General features: G+C 40.7%; 1 protein-coding gene across 4 annotated transcripts in view; it reads right to left on the bottom strand.

Moving 5' to 3' along the window:
- The window catches only part of NCOA2 (nuclear receptor coactivator 2), a 295,381-nt gene that overhangs the window by 138,416 nt on the left and 131,638 nt on the right, over positions 1 to 25,327 (bottom strand). The window contains exon 1 of one of the 4 annotated variants that reach the window (XM_047783779.1): positions 12,912 to 14,504. The exons of the other annotated variants lie outside the window; for them this stretch is intronic. The gene's annotated coding sequence lies outside the window, so the exon portion shown is untranslated. Of the gene's footprint in view, positions 1 to 12,911; positions 14,505 to 25,327 lie in introns of those variants that run through there. 4 annotated transcript variants of the gene reach the window in all.

Below are 25,327 nucleotides of genomic sequence, written 5' to 3'. Positions count from 1 at the left end.
CTCTCTCTCTCTCTCACACACATACACGTGCATATAATGCATACATGCATTCACATACACATGTCTAAAAAATTATCTTCTTGGAATTATCATGATTTTAAAAGTATATGCTAACATGAAAATATATTAAAAATTTCTAGAGCTGCTGCTAAAAATAACTGCTAAAAACAAACATTCTGATGCCTGGTCTTCCTTCCAGAAGGATGCAGCCCCCTGGCCACGAACACTCCCCAGTGAACAGCGCATGGAGTGGGACAGTCAGACAGAAAAATGTGCTCTCTTGTTCTCTCGAGCTTTGCCCCCAGTGATGCACAGCTGATAAATCTGGCGTGAACACACACTTTGGAGACATTAGAGCTACCCACACATTGGGAATTAGGTCCGTATATTAGTAAAACACATGTAAGCATACTTTTTAACAAGAAAATGTGTTCTTATATGGAATATATCTTAAGTCATTTTTAAGTTGTTCCAAGAAGAAAAATATTACCATGGCCCAAACAATTTTATAATATAAAAATCAAAAGTTCTTTTTAGTCTGGCCCATTTGATTTATTTCTGATAAACAATCAACTTTCAAAACACGCATGTGGAAATACTAGGTCAGGGACTGCCCCATGGTGGTTGCTCCATGATTTTTGGTTTTTTCACGTCCTTGGTAACAGGTTGAAGTACTAGGCCAAGAGACAGCAGCACATTACATTATCTGCTTACTTCACTCTCAGTGATCCCAACTTAGTTTGTTTCATATCCCAAAACTCTTAAATTAACTACCAATCAAGCAATTTGGGGAAGGAGTGTAAAATGTGCTGAGAAGGTGAAAATGGGAGAAAAAAATGGACCAAGGAGCTGTCCCAGAAGCGAAATTGCTTCACACTGAAGCACAACACACAACTGGGAGGTGCGGCCACTGTGACTCAAAGCCGGACGGATTCCCTTGTGTTCAACTCAAGGCAACAGATGAAGCTACAGTTCACATGTTTTGGTTTTATTTATTGCTTTGGTTTTTCTCATCTCAAAAATGGAAAACACAGTACTTTCTTTTTTTTTTTTTTTAAGCTTTCAGCTGTGGTAAAATACACATGGCATTAAAAGTTACCACTTGAAGCATTCAGTCCAGTAGAGATAAGTTTATTCACATTGTTTTGCAATAGCTCTCCCAACCTTTTTCATCTTGCAAAACTGAAACTCTGCACCCACTAAACAACTCCCATTTCCCCCTCCCTCCAGCCCCTGACGAGCACCAACTACTTTCTGTTTCTACGAATTTAACTACTTTATAGACCCTTATATAAGTGGAATTGGACATCATTTGCATGTGCAGACATTTTAAAGCATAAATATTTTAGTATCTGGAGATCGAGACAAAGAGTTTTCAACTCACAAAATCATTTTACACAAACTGCATTATATTGAAGTAAATCAACCTAAAATTATATTCTTTAAAAAAGAAAACCTGGAGTTCTCTCAGTGGCTCAGTGGTAACGAATCTGACTAGTATGCATGAGGACACATGTTGGATTTCTGGCCTTATTCAGTGGATTAAGGATCCGACATTGCTGTGAGCTGTGGTATAGGGCGCAGATGTGGACTGGACCCGGAGTTGCTGTGGCTGTGGTATAGGCCAGCAGTTACAGCTCCAACTGAACCCCTAGCTTGGGAATCCCCATATGCCGCGGTGCGGCCTTAAACCAACAACAACAAAAACCCCTCAGAACTGTTACAGATATAACTACACAGAAGGGATTATTATCATATAAAAGTTATCCATCCAAAAAACTCTAATTTCTCCTAACTCAAAGAATTTGACAATTCTAAATCTGAAACGCATAGTTTACTCTAACCACTCAAGGAGTTCTCACTGTGGTACAGTGGCTTAAGTCCAATTGCAGTAGTTCAGGTCACTGTGAGGGCAAGGGTTCAATCCCCAGCCTAGTGCAATGGGTTAAAGGATCTGGAATTGCCGCAGCTGCAGCATAGGTTGCAACTGTGGCTCAGATTCAATCCCTGGCCCAGGGAACCTCCTTATGCCACAGGTTCGGCCACGAAAAAGTAAAGAAATACAAAATTAACCATTCAAAGCATAAATAACTCAGGTGGGATGGAGATGGTGTTTACTAATTCTCTTCGAGTCACTGGAAGGAGCCACGGCCACCCAGGAAGACAGTCCTAGCAACTCCCCAAGCCTCCAGTGAGGACACACATGTCAATGAGCATAGCTTCCATGAGGACCCGAGCAGAGACATTCAATTAGAAAATGTCTCAAACAATAAGAAAATATGTTTAAAACACCAGAATCATCACAAAAAGCCAAAGCACCAAGAACCTGTAAAAGTTAGCCACCTAAATATTTTCATCATGCACTTAAAATCCAAAGGCAATAATCAGCCAGGGCATCACAGGAAATCAATGTATCACAGGAAGCTAACCTAAGAGTAGATGAGAGAAAACTTTTTTTTTTTTTTTCAAGAAACAGCATAAACACTGCAGGGTGCAGTTTCGTGAACTCCATCCACCTAAGTTTGTCCTTTTCTTGCCCACACCATCATCAAATCTTTGGCTATTGCTCAGATCATTTCTATAGAGGTAAGGTGAGGTCACAGACATTCTATACTGTTGTCCTTTATTAACTACAATAGAGTTTCTATAAATTATTTCTCAGCCAATCACGGGCAGCGGCAAAATTCACCGTGAATTTGCTGATCAAATCCACTGCCAGAAGAGGTCTTCCGGCAAATACTTCTAAGTAAAATGTCTTAATCCAGATCCTGTGCTTACACTTCAAGATGTAATGCTGTTAGCACACCTGGCCCTCTATCATGTTCTCTGCTGGCCAGCACAAATAGGTGAACCTGTCCAACCTCCTCACCAAGGGCAGGCTGTGGCTTATCATTACCAATTTTAACCCTTTTTCCTCATGAGGGCAGTAGTGTTTAAAGGGAATTAGGCTAGTTGATTTGCAAAGGTGTTCCCAGCTTTAATGTTTCTGGATGAAGATGGCTATACAAATATAAGTGTGATTCTTTTTTTTTTTTTTTTTGTTATTGTTGTTGTTGCTATTTCTTGGGCCGCTCCCGCGGCATATGGAGGTTCCCAGGCTAGGAGTTGAATCGGAGCTGTAGCCACCGGCCTACGCCAGAGCCACAGCAATGCAGGATCCGAGCCGTGTCTGCAACCTACACCACAGCTCACGGCAACGCCGGATCTTTAACCCACTGAGCAAGGGCAGGGACCGAACCCGCAACCTCGTGGTTCCTAGTCAGATTCGTTAACCACTGTGCCACGACGGGAACTCCTGATTCATTTCTTAAACCCAAAGTCTGGTGAGAGGCAAGACAAGGATTCAATAGAGTGATGTTTTACTTTTCATAAACTGAAGTGAAGTTTACATCCAGTGCAGTAAATGGATCTTAAGAATTAAGTTCAAGAGTTCTCAGGAACGAAAGCACCTACGTAATCCACACTCCTAGCAAGATACATATTACTGTCACTGCCTTTCAAAGCTCTCCTGGGCCTCTTTTCAGGCAATCCCTACCTCCTCACCCTACCAACAACCACTACTCTTACTTTCTGTTATCACAGTTTAGTTTTGCTTTAAATAAAGGGAATCATACAGTAAGTACTCTTCATGCTTTTTTCAGCATAATGTTTTTGAGATTTGTCCATATTATTGTGTATATTAATAATTTGTCCCAGAGTACCCGTTGTGGCTCAGTGGGTTAAGAACCTGACGTTGTGTCTGTGAGGATGCAGGTTCAGTCCCTGGCCTCACTCTGTGGGTTAAGGACGTGGCATAGGTCACAGATGTGGCTCAGATCTGGTGCTGCTGTGGCTGTGGTGCAGGCTGGCAGCTGCAGCTCCAATTTGACCCTTAGCCAGGAACTTCCATACGCTGCAGGTGTGGCCATAAAAAGAAAAAAAGTAATAATAATTTGTCCCTATTTAGTGCTAAGGGTAATTCCACTGTATGAATATACTAGTTCATTCTCATTAGATGGGCTTTTGCGTTGGTCCCAGTGGGGCTATTTTGGTAAAAAGAACTCAAATGGTTCTGCAGGATTTCCCCACCCCCTGATGCACACACCCTGCACAGTCCCCAGCTGTAAACATGGTGGAGTTTCACCCAGTGATTAGCTTATTTATATGGCACAACTGACTAAAATAGGGAGATTACTGTTTTCTCCATGTGGCAGCAGAAGTCAGAAGTTCAAAGAACAAAGATTCTATGTACCGGTGGTGATGTGAAGATGGAGGAAACCACACGTCAGAGGTTGCAGGTGACCTCCAGGAGCTGAGAAGGGCACCCCACTAACACCTAGCGAGGAAACAGATCCACAGCTTCAGGATCCCGAATTCTGCCAACAACAAGAATGAGCTGAAAGTGGATTTTCCCTCCAAAGCCTCCAGCTGAGAACTCATTCACTGCCGCCAGAGCTGCTACTCCGAGCAGAGAGTCACGCCCATGCGGTGCTTGAGGCCTCATCTCTGGAACAGTGAGCTAACAAATGGGGGTCATTTGTGGTGATTTGGTACTTGGCGAAGAAAACAGACAGGGGTGGGATTAATAATATGTACAAGTTGCTACCAATGCACACAGACAGGAAGTTTTCAGTGCCTGTGGATAAACAGCTAGGCATAGAACTGGGGGCTTGTGGATAAGCAGACATTTATAAGAAACCGTCTAAGTGCTTTGCTAAGTGGCATTCCCATTTCACACTCCCACTTGCCCTGCAGGAGATCTGGATGTCCCGCAGCCTCACCAGCACTTGGCATTGTCAGTCTCTTTAATTTTAGCTGAAATGCTAAACACGTCAGCAGCCTTCTTTACGTATGGGGTATGACTCTCTTCCATTTCTGTTCTCTGTAGCGTTTTTATAACATTTAGAGCGAACACCACATTAAGCCCCGTTTTTGTATTCTTTGTCACTGTCGCACAGGGGTTAGGTTCCTTTGCACAGGAGCATAAGCACTGAAGAGTGGGGATCATGTCTTTATTCCTCTAAATCCTCACCATTATCTATCCTGGTGCTACTTGCACAGATTACGTGGTCAAATATGTGCACTGACATTCCCTTTTCCTTAAAAAATTATGTAACATCATGAAAAACTGCTTTTGAAAAGAGGCCACTTTTGGGAGTTCCCGTGGTGGCGCAGTGGTTAACAAATCCGACTAGGAACCATGAGGTTGCGGGTTCGATCCCTGCCCTTGCTCAGTGGGTTAAAGATCCGGCGTTGCCGTGAGCTGTGGTGTAGGTTGCAGACACGGCTCGGATCTCGCGTTGCTGTGGCTCTGGCGTAGGCTGGTGGCTACGGCTCCGATTAGACCCCTAGCCTGGGAACCTCCATATGCCGAGGGGGTGGCCCAAGAAATGGCAAAAAGACAAGAAAAAAGAAAAAGAAAAAAAAGAAAAGAGGCCACTTTATAGGAAAGAGTGTGGCCTTGAAACTACACTTTATTTTGAATCCATTACTAGGTAAACCACCCTGAGCAAGTTATTTAGCCTGAGTCTTAGGTTGCTTATCTGTAATGAGGGGTGGAGGGAGATGCCTCTACTGTGTATTATTGTCAAGATTCTAGGAATTATATGGAAAGAAACTAGCCCAGGGCCTGGCATAGAAGGACATCAATTGATGGTATCTATTATTAGCTCTTAGTTTGATTTGATGTTCAGCAAAAAGAGGGAAACAATAGCTTTCTGTTATAACTTTAAGGAAGAGAAGATATAAAATGATAAGAGTTCGGTAAGGTAAGTGGGTCCATAGGTGATTTTCATTCTAATTTTCAAACATTTTGTAATGTTCCTGTAATTTTAAAATATAGCAAAATGTTCATAACTTCTAAAACTGGGTAAAGGATACATAAGTGTTATAAGACTATTCTATGGATTAAGAAGATGTGGTATATATACACAATGGAATACTACTCAGCCATAAAAAAGAACAAAATAATGCCATTCACAGCAGCATGGATGGAACTAGAGACTCTCATACTAAGCGAAATAAGTCAGAAAGAGAAAGACAAATACCATATGATATCACTTATATGTGGAATCTAATATACGGCACAAATGAACCTTTCCATAGAAAGAAAATCATGGATCTGGAGAACAGACTTGTGGTTGCCAAAGGAAAGGGGGAGAGAGTGGGATGGACTGAGAATTTGGGGTTAATAGATGCAAACTATTGCCTTTGGAATGGATAAGCAGTGAGATCCTGCTGTGTAGCACTGGGAACTATATATATCTAGTCACTTATGAAGGAGCATGATAATATGAGAAAAAAAGAATGTATACATGTATGTGTGACTACATCACCTTGCTGTACAGTAGAAAACTGACAGAACACTGTAAAACAGCTTTAGTGGGAAAAAAAATCATTAATTAAAAAAAAATAAGACTATTCTAAATTTCCATTATACAAATTTCAAAAAATAGAGTACACTGTACCAACAAAAGGGACAAATCTTTAATCTGCAAAGATTTCTTGATACACTAAGACCATACATTTTATTTATTCACATGATTAAAAATCAGGAGTTCCGCTCATGGCTCAGTGGTTAACAAACCCGACTAGTAACCATGAGGTTGCGGGTTCGATCCCCGGCCTCGTTCAGTGGGTTAAGAATCTGGCGTTGCCGTGAGCTGTGGTGTAGGTTGCAGACATGGCTTGGATCCCGCGTTGCTGTGGCTCTGGCGTAGGCCGGTGGCTATAGCTCTGATTGGACCTCTAACCTGGGAACCTCCATATGCCACGGGTACGGCCCTAGAAAAGACAAAAACAAAAACAAAAACAAAAAAAACAAAGAAAAAACAATTAGATGAACTCTAAAGGTGCCACATTTAACAAGTTGCAGAGTGTGAACAAACTTTAGGTCGTTTATGATATCAATTTGTTAAACCATTAGCACGGTAATTCTTTATTATATCAAAGTACCAGGTTTTTAAAACCTGGTAACGTATCATGGAATAGTATCTAGCTTTAAATATATTTTTAATGTTAAATATATTTTAATGTAATAGGGAATATGTTGCCTAATTAATACGGTGGACAGTAATAATACTCAATTAAATTGGCTGTTTTCATTAGGCACTCGTGTCCACAGCATTTGTCACTTGGACCTATGACCTCCTTCCTCAAGATGTAAGCCAGGGAGAGAAAAAAGGCCTATCTGTGAACATCCTGCCTCTGGACGTCAGTCTGCTAACACTAACTAGAAATTTCATTCTTTTGATGTGTAAGGAAACAGGCCTTTGAGAAGGCCCAACTGTGCTAAGCTAGCAGTGAGTGCTATTTTGTTGGGTTATTTCCAATAAAAGGCTTATGCAAACAGTAGTGCATAAATGTCTATGACACCACTGCAGTAGATTATACCCACACAAAAGACAGCTGAGGAGAAGGACTCGAGAGTACAATCACTTCTAAACATGACTCTGCCAAGTTGCCACTTCATGAAATGAAATAATATACAAATAGCACGCTACATTTCCATCTCAGCATCTGTACTTCATCCAAGGACTTTAGAGGCTTTAACTACCGGATCAGATACTTTCCAATTAGTGCACATGTAAACCACTCTCAAGTAAGCCACCTTTAAGAGGTGCATTTATTCTTTGAAGTCACTGGAGGACCACTAGGTTACAACTGCAATTCCTAGGTGATCTGTTAGCCAGAGTGAATGAGAACCTTAGCAATCTGTCGGGATTTAGACCTTTTCTTCCTCAGGATTCTAAAAACGCCAAAGGCCAGCCCTCTGAAATTAGCATTATCCCCTAAAAGGTGTCTGATAGGATCAATGACATTTAAGGGCTATAAAATCGTGGGGATAAAAAGAATGTGGGAGCCATCTCATCCTAGTACTCTTGAAGCTTTCCATATCAAATGCCCAGCCTTGCTTGAGTAACTTCACAGTCTCCAGTCAGACTTTCTTCAAAGATATAACTTCAGAATCACCTGCATATTAGTTAAGGAGGAAACCTGCCAGTTATCCAGAGTTCAAAAAGAAACCAAAGGCTGAGACTAGATCATACTGCATCTTTACAATGTTAGAATTGAGGTCCCAAGGACAAAATGGAGGAGCCATACCCTTTGGCCCTGATGGTTATAGGCCTTAAATACACTTTAAATACACCTTCTTAAACTCTGACAGATAAACCAGATTTGCTCTTCTGACTCTGCTATTCTCTGGACCCTCTATGTAAAAACTTCTCCCAGAGACAAGAGAAAGTGACAGTCACACTTACAGGACTGCAAGAGCCTGGCTCACTGTTCTCACTGGTCCTAACAGAATGCAACGCAGTTAACTGATACAGTAATGAGACTTGTTTTTTGTTTGTTTTTGCTTTTTAGGGCTGCACCTGAGGCATATGGAAGTTCCCAGGCTAGGAATCAGATCTACAACTGATGGCCTACACCACAGCCACAGCAACGTGGGATTCGAGCCACATCAGCAACCTACACCAGAGCTCACGGCAACGCTGGATCCTTAACCCACTGAGTGAAGCCGGGGATCGAACCATATCCCCGTGGACACTAGTAGGATTTGTTTCCACTGAGACACAATGGGAACTCCCTTGTTTGTTTGTTTGTTTGTTTTTTGACAACCTGTTTTAACTAAGATCTGACTGAAAGCTTTCATTTATGCACAAATTTGGCCATATAAACAGAACAGGCAAAAAGCTTCTCTTTGTGGAAATGCTATATTCTGAGGCAAATAATTATTCATCTATTCTAAATTTCGACAGGCACAAGAGGCACTCGTGACAAAAGGTGTGAAGGAACATGTGTCTCGTGTTTGTCTATGAGACTGCATCTCTCATAGCACATCCTTATATCTTTGCACCTAAGCCAGTTTTGCCTCAATTTCAAGTGTCACTTGTTAAATGCTCTTGAATGAGGTGGATTATTTCTTTCCCCTTCTGCTCACCTCAGCTCTTTCTTTTTTGGCCTTCTCATTAGTCATTTCTTCCTTTCATAGTATCATTAAGATTACTTATCCTTGTTTGGAAGACGGCATAACACAGTATCAAACATAAGAAAAGAGGGAATAGGACAGAGAGCCGAGAAATAAACCCACACACCTATGGTTAATTAATCTTTGACAAAGGAGGCAAGAATATAAAATAAGAAAAAGATAGTCTCTTCAGCAAGTAGTGCTGAGAAAGCTGGACAGCTGCATGAAAATCAATGAAACTAGAACACACCTGCACACCATGCACAAAAATACACTCGAAATGGCTTAAAGACTTAAACATAAGAAATGACACCATAAAACTCCTAGAAGAAAGCATACAGAAAACCTTCTCTGACATAAATCATACCAATGTTTTAAGTCCGTCTCCCCAGACAATAGAAATAAAAACAAAGATAGATAAATGAGACATTCAAACACACAAGCATTTGCACAGCAAAGGAAATATGAAAAAAAAGACAACCTACAGAATGGGAGATATTTCCAAACAATACAACCAACAAGGACTTAATCTCCAAAATAAACCAACAGCTCATACAACTCAACAACAAAAACCAAACAACCTAATTGAAAAATGGGCAGAAATTCTAAACAGACATTTCTCCAAAGAAGACATACAGATGACCAGTAGGCACATAAAGTATAATCAAATCAACATCACTAATTATTAGAGAAATCACTGAGATTGGCCATCATTAAAAAGTCTACAAATAACAAATGTTGGAGAGCGTGTAGAGAAAAGGGAACACTCTTGGTGGCAATATAAGTTAATGCAATCACTATAAAAAACAGAATGGAGGTGCCTCATAAAATTAAAAATAGAATTACCATCTGATTTAGCAATTCCACTCCTGGGAATATATCCAGACAAAATGATGACTCAAAGGGAACATGCACCCCAATGTACACAGCAGCACTCTTCACAATAGCTAAAACATGGAAACAACCTAAATTCCATCAACAGATAAACAGATTAAGAAGATGTGGTACACAGATACAATGGAATACTACTCAACCATAAAAAAGAACAAAATAATGCCATACGCAGCAACATGGATGCAACTAGAGAGTCTCATATTAAGTGAAGTCAGAAAGAGAAAGACAAATACCATATGATATCACTTACTTGTGGAATCTAAAATATGGCACAAATGAACTTATCTACAAAACAAGCGGCCATACGGACATAGAGAACAGAGTTGTGGTTGCCAGGGGGGTGGAAAGAGGGACAGGGATAGGCTGGGAGTTTGGGGGTAGCAGATGCAAACTACTGCATTTAGAATGGAGAGACAGTGAGCTCCTACTCTACAGCACAGTGAACTATATCCAATGTCCTGGGATAAACTGCAATGGAAAGGAATACTTTAAAAAAAAAAAAAAAGAATGTATATACGTGTATAACTAAGGCACTTTGCTATACTACAGAAATAAGCACAAAACTGTAAATCAACAATACATTAATTTTTTTTTTTTGAAAGAAAGAAAAGAGGGGAAATACCCTGGGAGGGGGGAGTAATCTTTCCTTAAAGCCCAACAGGCCACAGCAATAGTTTATAACAAAGGAAAACCACTTGTGGATGTCTGACCTGATGTCTTTCACTTCGTTCTTGCTCTTTTTCTTTTGTAGCTTCAGATGAATTCATTTCATTCAACAAATATTTATTCTGTAGCAATGTGGTGCAAGGCACTAAGTGAGGCACTGAGAACACCGAAAAGAACAGGTCGGCAATCCCTGCCCTCTAGAGGCCTCAAGGGCAAACAGAGAAGCAGACAAAACTTATACAATGCGATCAGAAATGCCACCTCAAGATGGGCTGTTATGAGCCCAAGAGAGAGACTGCTGGGAAGGGCTGGGAAGGACTTTCAGCAGGATTCCATCCAGTGTGCGAGGAAAGGGAGAAAGGGCAAAAGCAGGGAAGCGTGACAGCACATTTCTCACTTGGGCTGCAAGGAAATCCACAAGACCACAGCAAAAAGTGCTACGAGATGGTGGTGGAAGAAGAGGCTGCAGAGGGTGCATGGGCCAGGCCAGGGGGAGCTTTGCCTGTGGAGCTAAGGAGGCTGAATTCATCTTGTAGGGAATGAGGGGCCCAGGAAAGGTTCTGAGCAGTTGAATGAATACAAGAATGTTCTTCTGAAAAAGATAAATTTCCGTAGGCATGAACTTCAAGAAATGATACTATTTGGAAGGAGTTAGAAAGGTATAGCAATAATCAGTGAGAAATGATGAGAGTATACGTAGAGTAAGATGCCTAACCTTAAGTGTAACACAGCCCAGTAGTAAACTCTCACACATAGAGGCAAATGACTTTTGACACAGGTGTCAAGATCATTCAATGGGGCCTTAACATCTGTCTTTTCAACAAATGGTTCTGGGAAAACTGGAGAGCCGCATGAAAAAAATGATGTTGGACTCTTACCTTACATATGTAAAAATTAATTCAAAGTAGATCAAAGACCTAAACATAAGAGCTGAAACTATAAAACTCTTATAAGAAAACAGGGTGGAGGGGGGGAGCTTCATGACACTGGCTTTGGCAATGACTTCTTGGCTAAGACACCAAAAGCACAGATAACAACAGAAAAAAACAGATACAATGGGCTTCATCAAAATGAACAGTTTTTATGCATCAAAGGATACTATCAACAGAATATAAAGGCAACCTATGGAATGGGAAAAAGCATTTGCAAACTTTATTTATTTGATAAAGGGTTGATATCAAGTATAAAGAATAGCTATAACACAACAAAAAACCAGATATAAAAAATGGGCGAAGAACATGAAAAGACACTTCCTCCAAGAAGATACACAAATGACCAAAAAGCATATGAAAAGATGTTCAACATTATTAGTCATTATGGAAATGCAAATCAAAACCACAATAAGGAGTTCCCATCATGGCGCAGCGGAAACGAATCCGACTAGGAACCATGAGGTTGCAGGTTAGATCCCTGGCCTCCCTCAGTGGGTTAAGGATCCAGCGTTGCCGTGAGTTGTGGTGTAGGTTGCAGATGCGGCTTGGATCCCGTGTTGCTGTGGCTGTGATGTAGGGTGGCAGCTGTGTCTCTGATTAGACCCCTAGCCTGGGCTCTTCCATGCAAAAGCAAAATAACCCCCACAAAACCAAAATAAGATACTACTTACTATTAGGATGGATACTATCAAAAGACTAGAGTAAATACTGGCAATGATGTGGAGAAAACGGAACCCTTGCGCATTGCTGGCGGCATGTAAAATGGCACAGCTGCTGTGGAAACTGTAAGACGACTCTTCCAAAAAATTAAACACAGAATAACCATGTAACTCAGGAATTCCACTTCTAGGTAGATACCTGAAAGAACTGAAAGCTGGGACTTGCACAGATATTTGTATACCTATGTTCACAGCAACATTTTCCATGATAGCCAAAAGGTGCAACCAACCTAAGTGTCTACTGACAGATAAATAAAATGTGTGTGTGTGTAAACACACATACACAACCAACCTAAGTGTCTACTGACAGATAAATAAAATGTGGTGTGTGTGTGTAAACACATACTCAATGAAATATTATTCAGCTATGAAAAGGAAGGAAACTTTCAATTATGCTACAAGATGAATGAAGCCTGAAGACATGCTAAGCGCAAAAAGTCACAAAAACACTAGAATCTCTTGTGTGAGCTTCCAGAACAGTCCATTTCCTCCAGGCAGAAAGAAGAATGATGGTGGCCAGGGAATTCACAGGGGAGGGGAGAGAGGTGGAAGAATGGGTCATTAGTGTTTAAAAGGTACAGATTTTCGACTGGGGAAGATGTAAAAGTTCTGGAGATGAATATTGGTGATGGTTGTACAAGAATGTGACTATACCCAATGTCACAGACCTGTACACTTAAATGTGGTTAAAGTGGTCATTTTATTATGAATATTTTACCACAATTTTCTTAAAATTCTAGTAAGACATACCTTAGTTACAAAATGTCAAAATGTCCTCATATTGAACTTTGATTATATTGTCTACATTTTCATTAGTGCCTCAATGTTCTTTGTCAGCTGCCAAGATGTTAACATTTACTTTCATTCTTAAGAAAACAAAACAAAAGTAAGCTTTTAAAATTCAGTGGTTAGACTAAAAATTATCTCTAGCCTCTACGAAAGGAAGCCAAAGGACAACACACACACACATGACCAATTCTTTAGGAAGGAGACATCTGGTCTGTTCTATAATGACCTCGATTAGTTCACAGGGGTGTTGTGTGCCCACAGTTTCCAGAGATTCATGTTAGTTTATCAATAGTCCAATGTTACCCCAAATTTACTAAACAGAAGATAAAACCAGGTGCCAACTAAGCAATAGAAGCTCAACAAAAAGGTTAAAGAGCAATCACTATCTCAGAAGTGAGAGAACTAAGAAGAGTTTAGGCATCTAAGAGCTCCCTGAAGCAAGCTATGAAAAGCAGGCATGGGCAAGTCTATTTAATCCAAGCCCATGGATGAATCCTGATTCACTTCCACTTTACGGCGGAATCAAATAAGTGATAGACACTAATTCAAAAGCAAAAACACTGGGACAAAAGGAGACCAAGGCTTTCAAGGCTGGACCCAACCACGGAATCCATGAGGCTTGGCAAGCGCACCACCGTGTGCTGGAACTGCGCCATCGCCCCTGCACCGCAGACCTGCAGGTCTGCAGACAGGGCTACTTAATCACTTCCGGGCCTGATCATGGCCCCTCCTCCCCCCTCTCCCCCCCGGGGCGCTCCAGGCCATGGCTCTAACAAGAGGACCTGGCACCAGAGGTGATGCCTGCTTGCCATCTCACACCAGGATGAGCCTGGAAGAGAGACATGGGGTGGCCACGCGTCACACAGAGATCATCCAGAAGAACCTATGCCAGTGGAGAGATGCCACCGCAACAGGGCAGATTTTGCAACATTAGCAGCTACAGGAGTGGAAATTGAATGTGTGGCTTTGAGGCAGCCACCTCTCTTTCTTAAGCCTGTTTTAGAGATGAATAAAGATCCAAGCAAGCCTTCCGTGATAGAATAAACTGTCGTTCTTTGAAGACAGACCTTTTACTCTTGATGGGAATGAAGAATCAAGGGGCACGATGAGGGATATATTCTTAGAGTTTTGTTGTTAGAAAAATGACTCGCTAGTAAAGCTTCCCCAGCAGGAGAAGAAGGTTTCGACTGTCTCTCCAGTTCTGTTCCTTCCTCCTGGGTTCTACTCATGCTACAACCCCAGCTATTCCTAGAAACCTGTTAGCAGAACAGGGTTGGGGTGGCGGGGGTGGGGAGGCAGGCAAGAAATGGAAGCAAACTGACACAGGTTTTCAAAGAGAAGACCAAACCCAGGCTGTCACTGCTCTGGAGTGGATCTTGACTGCAATGGGAACCAGGGTAGCTTTTTCACTGCTGTACATGGAAGACTGAAGAGCAGGGCTACATGGTCCAGTCAGGTCAACTGTCTAATTCTATTTCACCTTTAAGCATGACCAATTTCATAAAGAAACCTCATTCTTTACAAGCAAGGCATCTTACTCAGATTATATCAGGGCAAAACCATTTAAGGGACTATATAGAGAAAAAAAAGCAACAGACACATTTAAAAAAAAAAAAATCACACACACTTAGTGCTTACCATGTACCAGGTACTGGTCTAAGGTTTTTTTTTTTTTTTTTTTTTTTGGCCACACTTGCAGCATGCATAAGTTCCCGAGCCAGGGATCGAACCTGCGCCACAGCAGTTATCGAAGTCACAGCAGTGACAATGCTGGATCCTTAACCTGCTGAGCCACCAGGGAACTCCAGGCCTAAGCTTTTCTACTGATATTCTTACTTATTTTCCTCACAGCAATATTATTGGAGTAGTACTACCATATCCCCCAGTTACTGAGGCACAGGAAGGTCAGCCAAAGCTGGTAAGTAAAAGGACCAGGATTTGAATTCACGCATGCAGTCTGGTTCCAGAGTTTGCACCCTTAACCATTACACTCTACACGCAAAGAACAGAGCGCACTCATGCTTGATGATCCCAAGTACACAGGCACTGTGCCAGTGAGGGGTTTTGCATGTGGTATCCCATTGGTTCCTCCAAATGCTGTATGAGACTGGCTTCATCTTCCCCTTTTCAGGATTAAAAAACTGAGACTTAGTGAAGTTAAGTAACTTATTCAACATTACACAATAGAGAGATTGCAAAACACCAGTTATTTATTGGGTGCAAATTATATGCCAGCCACTCTGACACACAATATCACTTTAATCCTCCCAGCAGCCCTGTAACATAGGTATTAATTTATCCCTATTTTACAGCAAAGGAAAATGAGGCTTAGAGAGAAGTTAGGTAACCTAATCAGAGGCCGATCAGTCAGAACAAAATTTCAACCTCAGACCAGCTGAGTCCCAAAATCCCTTGTTTTTCCCCTTGGGTGTTGCTGTAAATAAAACTTTATGCATATGCTACAAGAGGGAAGGCATTATTAGGGGTACAAAGCTCTGTTTAATAGGTTTATATAAAAAGAGATTCAGCTGTTTAATAAGTTTATATAAAAAGAGAAAAAGGGCCGCTTTGCAAATCACTATGATTTCCATTCATGGATCCCTCAACACTTCATTGAGGTCCTTACCAAGTGAAGACACTGGCTACAGCAGTGAACCAGTCAGATAAAATCGTTACCCTTCTGATCTTACAATCTAGAGCGCGACACCACAGGTAAATGAGTAAAAGACACAATGTGGCTAGTACTTGAAGGACATCCGTGGTTTTGCTTCTCAATGTAAAGCTACTGTGTGCAGGTCGGATCTGCTGATGCGGCTCCATCTACCAACATCTGTAAAAATGGGACCTGATGTACATACACATCCAGCCTCAAGACATCACTGGAGCTTCAGGGCCCAACTTTCAATGCCTCACAGATCTCTCTCCCATACATGTCCAAAACCAGACCCCTCACCTCCTGAGAAAGCTACTCCTCCTCTATCTCCTGCTTCTCACTTTCTATCACCAGGTAAATGTTCTGTAACTCTGCTCTCTCTCTCCATCTTCAAACCCAATCCATTTCCAAGATCTTTAAACTCGACTTCTGTAGTTTCTCATGATCACATTACTTTCTTTCTGATTCCTCTGCAACTGCTGGGAGTTCCTCATCTCTAAAGTCAGCTTCTCCAGGAACTTCTCCCCACGTCAGAGTTCTCCGTTTCTCCACTGAGCCTATGCTCAAGTATCAAATAGTGCCCTGGTTCCTTCCTATGGAACATGTGGATAGAAATCACCACACAGTACCAATGCGAGGATTAAGTGTGATAATAAAACAACCATCTATCACAGGATGGAGTAGGGACTCTAAAAATGTCAGTCCTCTTTCGCCGGCTCTTATTCTCACTCCCTGTGAAACCAGACAGGGATTTGGCATTCAGAAGCCTGTGCGATCTACCCAGTTTTCCAGGTTTTCCTACCAAATACGCCCCTAGCTCTGTGGTGTAAGTTCTGGCCAAAGTGGAGTAGCCAGGCTCAGACTTCAGTGGGGACTCATCACTCGTGCAGTCCTCCCCTTCCCGTGCCACTCTCTGCCCACCCAGATCTTACTGATCCTCCGACAACCGCCTCCTCCTGAAGTCTTCCCTAAGCCCTTCTTATAAGACAGACACAGAAACCACAACTACTCCAACATCACCTTTCAGCCAATCTATTAAAAATGTACTGATTGTTTGATATGTGCCAGCAGTATATCAGAAACTGAGGACACAAATGTAAAAAACTAGTATATTTTTTATATACCATGGTTATCATTATGAACTGATTTTACCCTAAGTATATTATAACCTTGAAAGTGGCTCAGCACTATGATTAAAAGCTCTTTGATGTCAGGGCCTGTGTATTACTCATCTTTGTATTCTGTATAAGCGCTTATTATGCTACCTTGTACATAATATAAGCCTAAATTGTTAAATTTGATGGCAAGTATACTAATTTTGCAGTATTTCAAAAACATTTTATTCCAGAGACAATTAAGGAGTTTAGAGCAAAAAATTACCCATTACTAAAATACATAAGAGAGAGATTACTATTATTTGTAAAATTTTAGATGAAGAAGTAGTACATAGCGATTAGATGCGTAACAGTTCACTATTATTTATATTTAAATACGAAGCTAGGATTAGAATGTAAGGTCTCAGATTATGCCCAAACTTCAAACAATAAAGAATATGTCAAGGCAACGAATAAATAAGACATATATGTACACATGACTGGGTCACCTTGCTGTACAGTAGAAAATTGACAGAACATTATAAACCAGTTTTAATGGAAAAAATAAGAAAAATTAAAAAAAAAAAAGAGTAAGACAAACTCAGTAAAACCCACAATCCTCATACTAATTTTTATTACAGACTTCCATGTTTTGTCACTGAGTGGAGATCTGCCATGTACAGTCTCATGACTGGTACTAACTATGCCATATGTAAATGAGAAATTAAAATGCCTGAATAAAGAACAAATTCACTGCACTGTGTCCCTGATTCAGGTGTTAAACACAAGACTTATTGGTCAGAGGACAAGCCAAATATAAAGTGTGAAGACAATCTGACAGGAGACATCTACTCTAAGTCATTCCTTTGTATTCAACACCTCTACGAAGAAAGAGTTAGAAACAAGGCCCTCCTTAGCAAGTACATCTAAAGCAAAATCAAATAAAGATCAAGTCTTTAAGGTCCAATGCTATAAATACATGCTCAGAGAATGGAAATAAATCTTAACATTGCAAAAATACTTCTTGGCCCTAATATTTCCAAAAGGGTAAAGTTTAAAGAGGATTGAGGGCCTATCTACGTTTGGTGCCGAGCCAGGCACCACACCTCATCCTTTACTTTCAACAGAATAATGAAGAACAAATCAATAGTCTAAATGTTCGATCTTGGGAGTTCCCATCGTGGCGCAGTGGTTAACGAATCCGACTAGGAACCATGAGGTTGCGGGTTCGGTCACTGCCCTTGCTCAGTGGGTTAAGGATCCGGCGTTGCTGTGAGCTGTGGTGTAGGTTGCAGACGCAGCTCGGATCTTGCATTGCTGTGGCTCTGGTGTAGGCCGGTGGCTACAGCTCCGATTGGACCCCTAGCCTGGGAACCTCCATATGCCGCGGAAGTGGCCCAAAGAAATAGCAAAAAGACAAAAAAAAAAATTAAAATAAATAAATAAATAAATGGTCGACCTCTAGTAGTATTACAAACACCAATATATGGACAACTAAGAAAACTGTTAAATAGTACACACAACATCCATCTCCTACTTTTAAGATACTAAAATCTATTATGTTTTTCCACAAAAACATAACCACTACTTTTTTTTTTTTTGCTTTTTTAGGGCCACACCCGCAGCACATGGAAGTTCCTAGGCTAGGGGTCTAATCAGAGCTGCAGCTACTGGCCTACACCACAAACCCGTCACAGTCACAGCAATGCGGGATCCGAGCCACATCTACGACCTACACCACAGTTCATGGCAAAGCCAGATGCTTAAACTCACTGAGTTAGGCCAGGGATCAAATCCATGTCCTCATGGATACTAGCTGGGTTCGTAACCCTCTGATCCACAACAGGAACTCCACCAATATCATGTATTTTGATAGAAAATTTACTGCTTAAAAAACAGACCTTAATTTGAAAATGGATACACGTGTGTGTGTACACACACACCCCTGATTCACTTTACTGTACACCTGAAACTAACATAATATACTAAGTCAACTATATTCCAGTAAAATTAAAACAAAAAGACCTTTAATGAAATTCCTAGCTAAAAAAAGATTAACGACTAAAAACATTTATAGAACACTTGCCAAAAAAGAAGAATCACTAATTACTGTAACATGAACTGGTGAATGAACAAAACAGAAATTATACTGGGAAAAGCCACACCATCTGGGTTCATAGGATAGGTCATGATAAAGATAAAACAGCATGTGACATAAAAGGTGAATCTTTAAAGCTAACCCCCTCCCTTGCTAACATGACAATATACTTCACCAGAAAAGAAGAAGAAATGGCAAAATCATTCTCATACTTGAATTGATAGGAAAAAGCTTAGGATATAGCAGATAGTGAATATGATTGCCAAACACTGCAGTGAAATTTGAGGCTGTTTAGCAAAATATGTAATGTTAAATTAAAAAAAACCTTTAGTACATATAGCAGATATTATGAAATAATTATAATAAAAGAAATTAGCAAGCATCTAAGTATCAAAGGTTCAAATTAAAGTGATTTTAAGAACAAGTGATGTTTATTGAGTTCTTAGCAAGTGTTAAACCTAGTGCTTAGCACTTCACACACATTATCTCATTTGATAACAACCCTATTTATCTTATCCCTATTTTACATTAAGTGACAGTCTGGATTCACACCCAGAATCTAACTTTGTTAACTACTACAGTAATATGTACCATACTAACATACATGTATTAACATGGCTCTTTAACCATACAGTAATATATACTGTATTAACTGTCATGTAAATTTAATGATCAAACAACATACATAGGATAATGAACATGCCCAATCCTCTCATAATATGGGAGTACTCATACGAACCACTCATACTCATCAAAGTACTTTTACATGGGAGTTCCCATTGTGGTGCAGCAGAAATAATATCTCACTGGGAACCATGAGACTGTGGGTTCGATCCCTGGCCAAGCTCAGTGGGTTAAGGATTTGGCCTTGCCGTGAGCTGTGGTGTAGGTCACAGACGGGGCTCGGATCCTGAGATGCTGTGGCATAGGCTGGCAGCTGCAGGTCTGATTCGACCCCTAGCCTGGGAATTTCTATATGCTGTGTGCTAAAAAAGAAAAAAAAAAAAGTACTTTTACATCGGAGGAGAGGACAGAGGCAAAATAGTGATAATTGGTCCCTAATGCGGAAAAGGAAATCAGGTCCACTCTTACTGTGTTTCCTTGAATCACGGCCCAGACAGGGGTGGCTGGGGCTGCTGTGGGAGAGGTCCACGGCACAATCGCCCACCCTAACGGGCAAGCCAGGGTCCCTCAATGCACTGAATACCTAAGTTTAATAGGCTTATACAAGCTTGGGAGGAGAGGAGGGACAAGAAGCCAGGGGATACAAGTATGATCTAGCCGAATGACAATGGTGGTAAACGTGGGAAGGTTGTGAAGACTGCCTTAACTTCAGCCTTGATCCAAAAGAGAATGGATTTCTTTTATCTTTAAGGAAGTGAAGCAGTATGTACCACTGCACTCTAGTCTACATGGTATGAACATTTTTAGAAAGAGCCATATTATGTCTTATTTTTTAAAGCACTTTTTAAGATAAGCCTAGAGTTTCTACCACTGGTTTTGGCATTTTCCTTTTGGGGAAGTACCTCAGCCAGGGACACAGCAGTGACAATGCCAGATCCTTAACCACTAGGCCACCAGGAAACTCCCAGTCAGATTCTTATTTTGAATTAGAGCAGTCAACTACATGAGCCTATCAAGGATTAGCTAAAGGTCTGAAAAATTTTAGTAAATGATTAAAAGTAATACAAAGATGCATATACATGTCTACCCAGAAGTCAGATTGACTGACTCTTCCGACTAATTCAAAATATATTTGTTTACATTTTTAATGGAATAATGCAAAGTATACATCCCTCCGGCTCAAGACAAATTATGTTCCAAAATGTATGTAAAATGTTTTTTACCTATAAAATACCATTTTCCTATTAAATCACATGACATTGGAGAAATACGCTTCCACGAAAAAGAAAAACCCAACTGATGGGCTGAGCTGAAATCTAGAGAAATGTGACCACATGACTAAGAAATGTGTATTCAAATAGGGGTCTGCAAGCCACCGGTTGAGTCCCATTGGTTTAAGTGGATTACTAGTAAAAACTATAAGCAATCGAAAATGATTAGAACCTGGCAGGAAAACTACAAATGCCAATCCCTCTCCTATTTGGGTGACTTGAACTTATGCTTCAGAGCCAAACAGACATCAGTTATGATACCCCTCCTTCCCTTAACAGAGCCCATGACTTAGGATCAGGATTGCATAATCAAGACACAGAAATAATATTTTACAATTCATTATAAGAAAATTGAGAAAATTAAAATTATTTCATGTGTGTGTATCATACTTATCAGAAGCTAATTCTCTATCTTTCAGATAATTTTAAGTGCCAATATAGCTGCAACACTCACTGAAGGGTTTTCTTAGGGTTCAACTAAATATTTCCACTGAAAACTCTCATAGGCAACACCTGGTACCAAACTCCTGAGGACAGAGGCCAGAAAAGGGCTTGCCAGCAAGGAAGCAGAGCACCAGACTCTATTCTGCTGTGGACATATGTCCACAGAACATGGACCCCTTCAACTCAGCTCTACACTGGATGAGTATAGGAGCTGCCACTGGAGATGTTTCCTACTTCACAGAAACCAGTATCTCTTTCCACAAATTCACAGGCAAAACTTCCAAAGTCCTCAGGAGGGAAATATTTGCTGCACCCAGGCAATCTCCAAGCTAGGGCTCCCCCATCAGGTATTTATGTTTTATTTATCCTCCTACTCACAATGCAGTTAACCAATCAGGGGTCATTTTTATCATACATAATGTTGCCTAGAATCATAGCTGATATATAGTCTTATCAGATTACCAAAGGAACAGAGTCACAGTTAACCAAAAATTAAAAATGCCAACCTGAAATATCTCGAGTATATCAACAGCTATAAATAGAATAGCTATAATCTAACAAAAAGAAACATGAGCAAAATATACTAATAAGCAATTCAGAAGAAAGAACCAAAATGGCCAATTTGTGAGCTCCACAGTTATCAGAGAATGTGTATTAAAACTAAAATGAAATGCCATTCCACACCATTTATATTGTCAAAAATTATATTTTAAATCACATATTCTACAACCCAGTAATTACCCTCCTAGGTAACACCCGAGAGAAATTCTCACATGTATACAAGTTGATGTTTCCCAAAACGTTTGCTGCGGGAATGCTTATAATTGCAAAAAATTGCAAACAAGCTAACCGTTTATCAAGAGGAAAATGGACAAGTTGTGATATGTTCACATAATGGAATATTGTACACTTGACTGACTTGCAAAAACATGGACATTATCGCAAAACAACATAATGTTACAGGAAAAACAGCAAGTTGCAAAACAAAATAGGTTGTGTGGTACTATTTAATCAAGTTTTAAAACATACAAAATGATACCAAATATTATAAATGATTAAACACACAGAGAGTAAAAGTAAGAAGCAAAATATAGAGCAGGGTACAAGAAACAACAAATTCAGGATAGCAGTTATTGCTAGGAAAAGAAAGAGAATGCCATAAATAATTCAAAGAAAAGGGGTCAAAAAAGTGGTTCTTTTAATTAGTAAAGAAGAATCAACATTTAAAATCCAGATAAGAGAATGGCTATCTTGGCAGTTGTTGATCAGAACACATTTTAAGATACTGGTTCTCTTTTACTTTAAGAGGATTCTTCTATTCATCATTTTAGGTTATCTGTTTTTGTTTTTGGTACTGAACTTCTCTCTTTCAAATAACTAGTGCCTGAGTTCTGACAAGTCTTTCTGATGTGAGGACCCTCGGTCCCGCTGGGACAGTGTCTGCTATTCCAAACCAAGACTTCTCCTGGCCTCTGGTCCCCTTCTCTCCATTTCACCCCCAACCTCACCCTGTGCACCAAGAGCAAATCAACACGAAATGTCACTTGGGTCATCTCACTCATCAGACCCTTAGGTATAAATCTCTGACGGCAGCCAGCACCTGGAGAATGAAAGGAAAAGGCCTGTAACCTAGCATTTAAAGGCCTCTGAGCTGTCTTCTTTTTTCTTTCCTTTTTTTTTTTTTTTTTTTTTTGCTTTGTAGGCCCACACCTACAGCACATGGAGGTTCCCAGGCTAGGGGCTGTTTAGGAGCTAATGCTGCTGGCCTATGCCACAGCCACAACTCGGGATCTGAGCCTCATCCGCAACCTATACCACAACTCATGGCAACACGAGGTCCCCAACCCACTGAGAAAGGCCAGGGATTGAACCTGTGATCTTGTGGATTCTAGTCGGGTTTCTTTCCTCTTCAACAACAGGAACCCCATCAAAGTTGTCTTCCACTCCTCTATCCAAAGGGCTCTCTGGCCTTGTGCCTTGCCTGTCTCCCTCTCTCTTCAAGCCACATCTCGGGCCCAGAATACTGACTCCCCACCACCTCCCTTCAGCAATCCATATCTCATCTTATCTTCCCCATAAATCCCTCCCTAACCATTGTGCCCTAATCTGGACTCATTCATCCATTCAGGCGCTTACTAGATAGAGGCGTGTGGCAGGACTTTCTGGGCCCTTGGAGAATATCCCTGTGTAAAAACTGCCCTGGTCGCTCTGTTAATGTGTACGTCAATCTCAACTATGTTATAAGATTCTTTCTTTCTTTTTTTTTTTTTTTTGGTCCTTTTTAAGGGCCGCACCCACGGCAAATGGAGGTTCCCAGGCTAGGGATCTAATTGGAGCTGTTGCTGCCAGCCCACACCACAGCAACAGCAACTCGGGATCCGAGCCACGTCTGCAACCTACATCACAGCTCACAGCAACACCTGATCCTTAACCCAGTGAGCGGGGGCAGGGATCAAACCGGCAACCTCATGGTTTCTACTCGATTTGTTTCCACTGCGCCATGACGGGAACTCCTGTTGTAAGAGTCTTAAAGGCAAGAAACTCATCTCTTTCCTACAGAGGAACTGACAGTACTTTGTAGTGACCAGAGTTTAAAAAATATTCTCTAGTTAAATGAATTTTGAAATGATATGGTTACATTACCTAATTTTTTGACCCCCCCCCAAAAAAAAACTGTTTATCCCTGGAGCTTTGAATAATGATGACATTTTCTAGTGACATACAAGAGTGTATTATCTACACAATAATAACAATGGACTTGGAGTCAGAAGGTCTTGTTTGAACTTAGGTTCCACTACTTATGACCTCTGGCCATAATACTCCCTCTCATTAATTTCCATAAAATGAAAACATTCATAGCTATCTGAGAGGACTTTCACAACTATTATGAGGAATGAGTAAATTAGGAAAAGATTTAGGTTATTATGTAAAGAGAATCTGGTACTCAGTCCTTAGTCCAATAAATACTTAATGGGCTATTCTCAGTCTGTGCCAATGTCCTCACTTCCAACAAGAAGTGCTGATAGAAATTCATACCCTTTCTGCAAAGAGATATGAAAGATGTCTTTAGGAACTCCTATAATACATCTTTATCCATCATATTTTATCACAAAAAGTTAAATATAAACAGGAGGCATTTACCACCCTGCTAAAACAATAATGAAAATGGTGATAGGAAAAGAAAAAACTATAAAATTGCTCATTAGAATAAGTATGATCTCAATAAACTTTTTACTTCCTTTTACATAAAATTTTTCTTTTTTTATGGCCACACCTGTGGTACATGGGAGTTTCTGAGCCAGGGATTAAATTCCAGCCACAGCTGCAACCTGCCCTACAGGTGCAGCAACACTGGATCCTTCAACCCACTGCACCAGGCCGGTGATCGAACTCGAACCTCCGCGGCGACCTGAGTTGCTGCAGTCAGACCCTTAAGCCATTGTACCACAGCAGGAACTCCTACATAAAATCATTTTATATTTAACTTCCTGTGCAGTGGGATACGCAGAAATTCATTAACGTCTGCCTAGCTGGCCTACCTGGTTTGTCAGAAGAATTATTAACCTCTATTATAAATCCCTGCAGGTGGAATTGCCCCTATGAGAAACAATTTCTACAATTCTGCCCCTGTGGCCTTCATTTGGAGCTCATGCCTGGAACTACCAATGGCTCTCTGTCCTCACTGTCTTACAATCAAGCAAGGCCCACCTCTGTCCTTCGGCAGTGCTAAAGACCTCCCAGTGCCCATCCATTTCAGCTACCTGGGAACTCACCAAGACGCACAGCTGAAAGCTATAGACCATCTAGCTGATAATATACCCTCAATATTTACTGACACTCAGTCTGGCCATTTATACATGACATGGCAGCAAACTGAAACTTGTGTTTACCATTCAGTTCGTAGGCACAATCTTACATTATGCATAGTTTGAAGATTTCTTCATCTCTTCTTACTTGGTCACAGTTCTTACACCACCAGGCAACATCTAGGTAACTACTATATAATATTTAAGATTATGGGCTATACCAAAACATGGAAACAACCTAAATGTCCATCGACAGAGGAGTGGATCGAGAAGATGTGGTACATATACACGATGGAATGTTACTCAGCCATTAAAAAGAACGAAGTATCAGCATTTTTTAGCAACATGGATGGACCTAGAAACTATCATGCTAAGTGAAGTCAGCCA

This window comes from Phacochoerus africanus, chromosome 6 (genome assembly GCF_016906955.1).
Source record: "Phacochoerus africanus isolate WHEZ1 chromosome 6, ROS_Pafr_v1, whole genome shotgun sequence".
NCBI lineage: Eukaryota > Metazoa > Chordata > Mammalia > Artiodactyla > Suidae > Phacochoerus > Phacochoerus africanus.
This window is presented reverse-complemented; position numbering and strand designations above follow the sequence as displayed.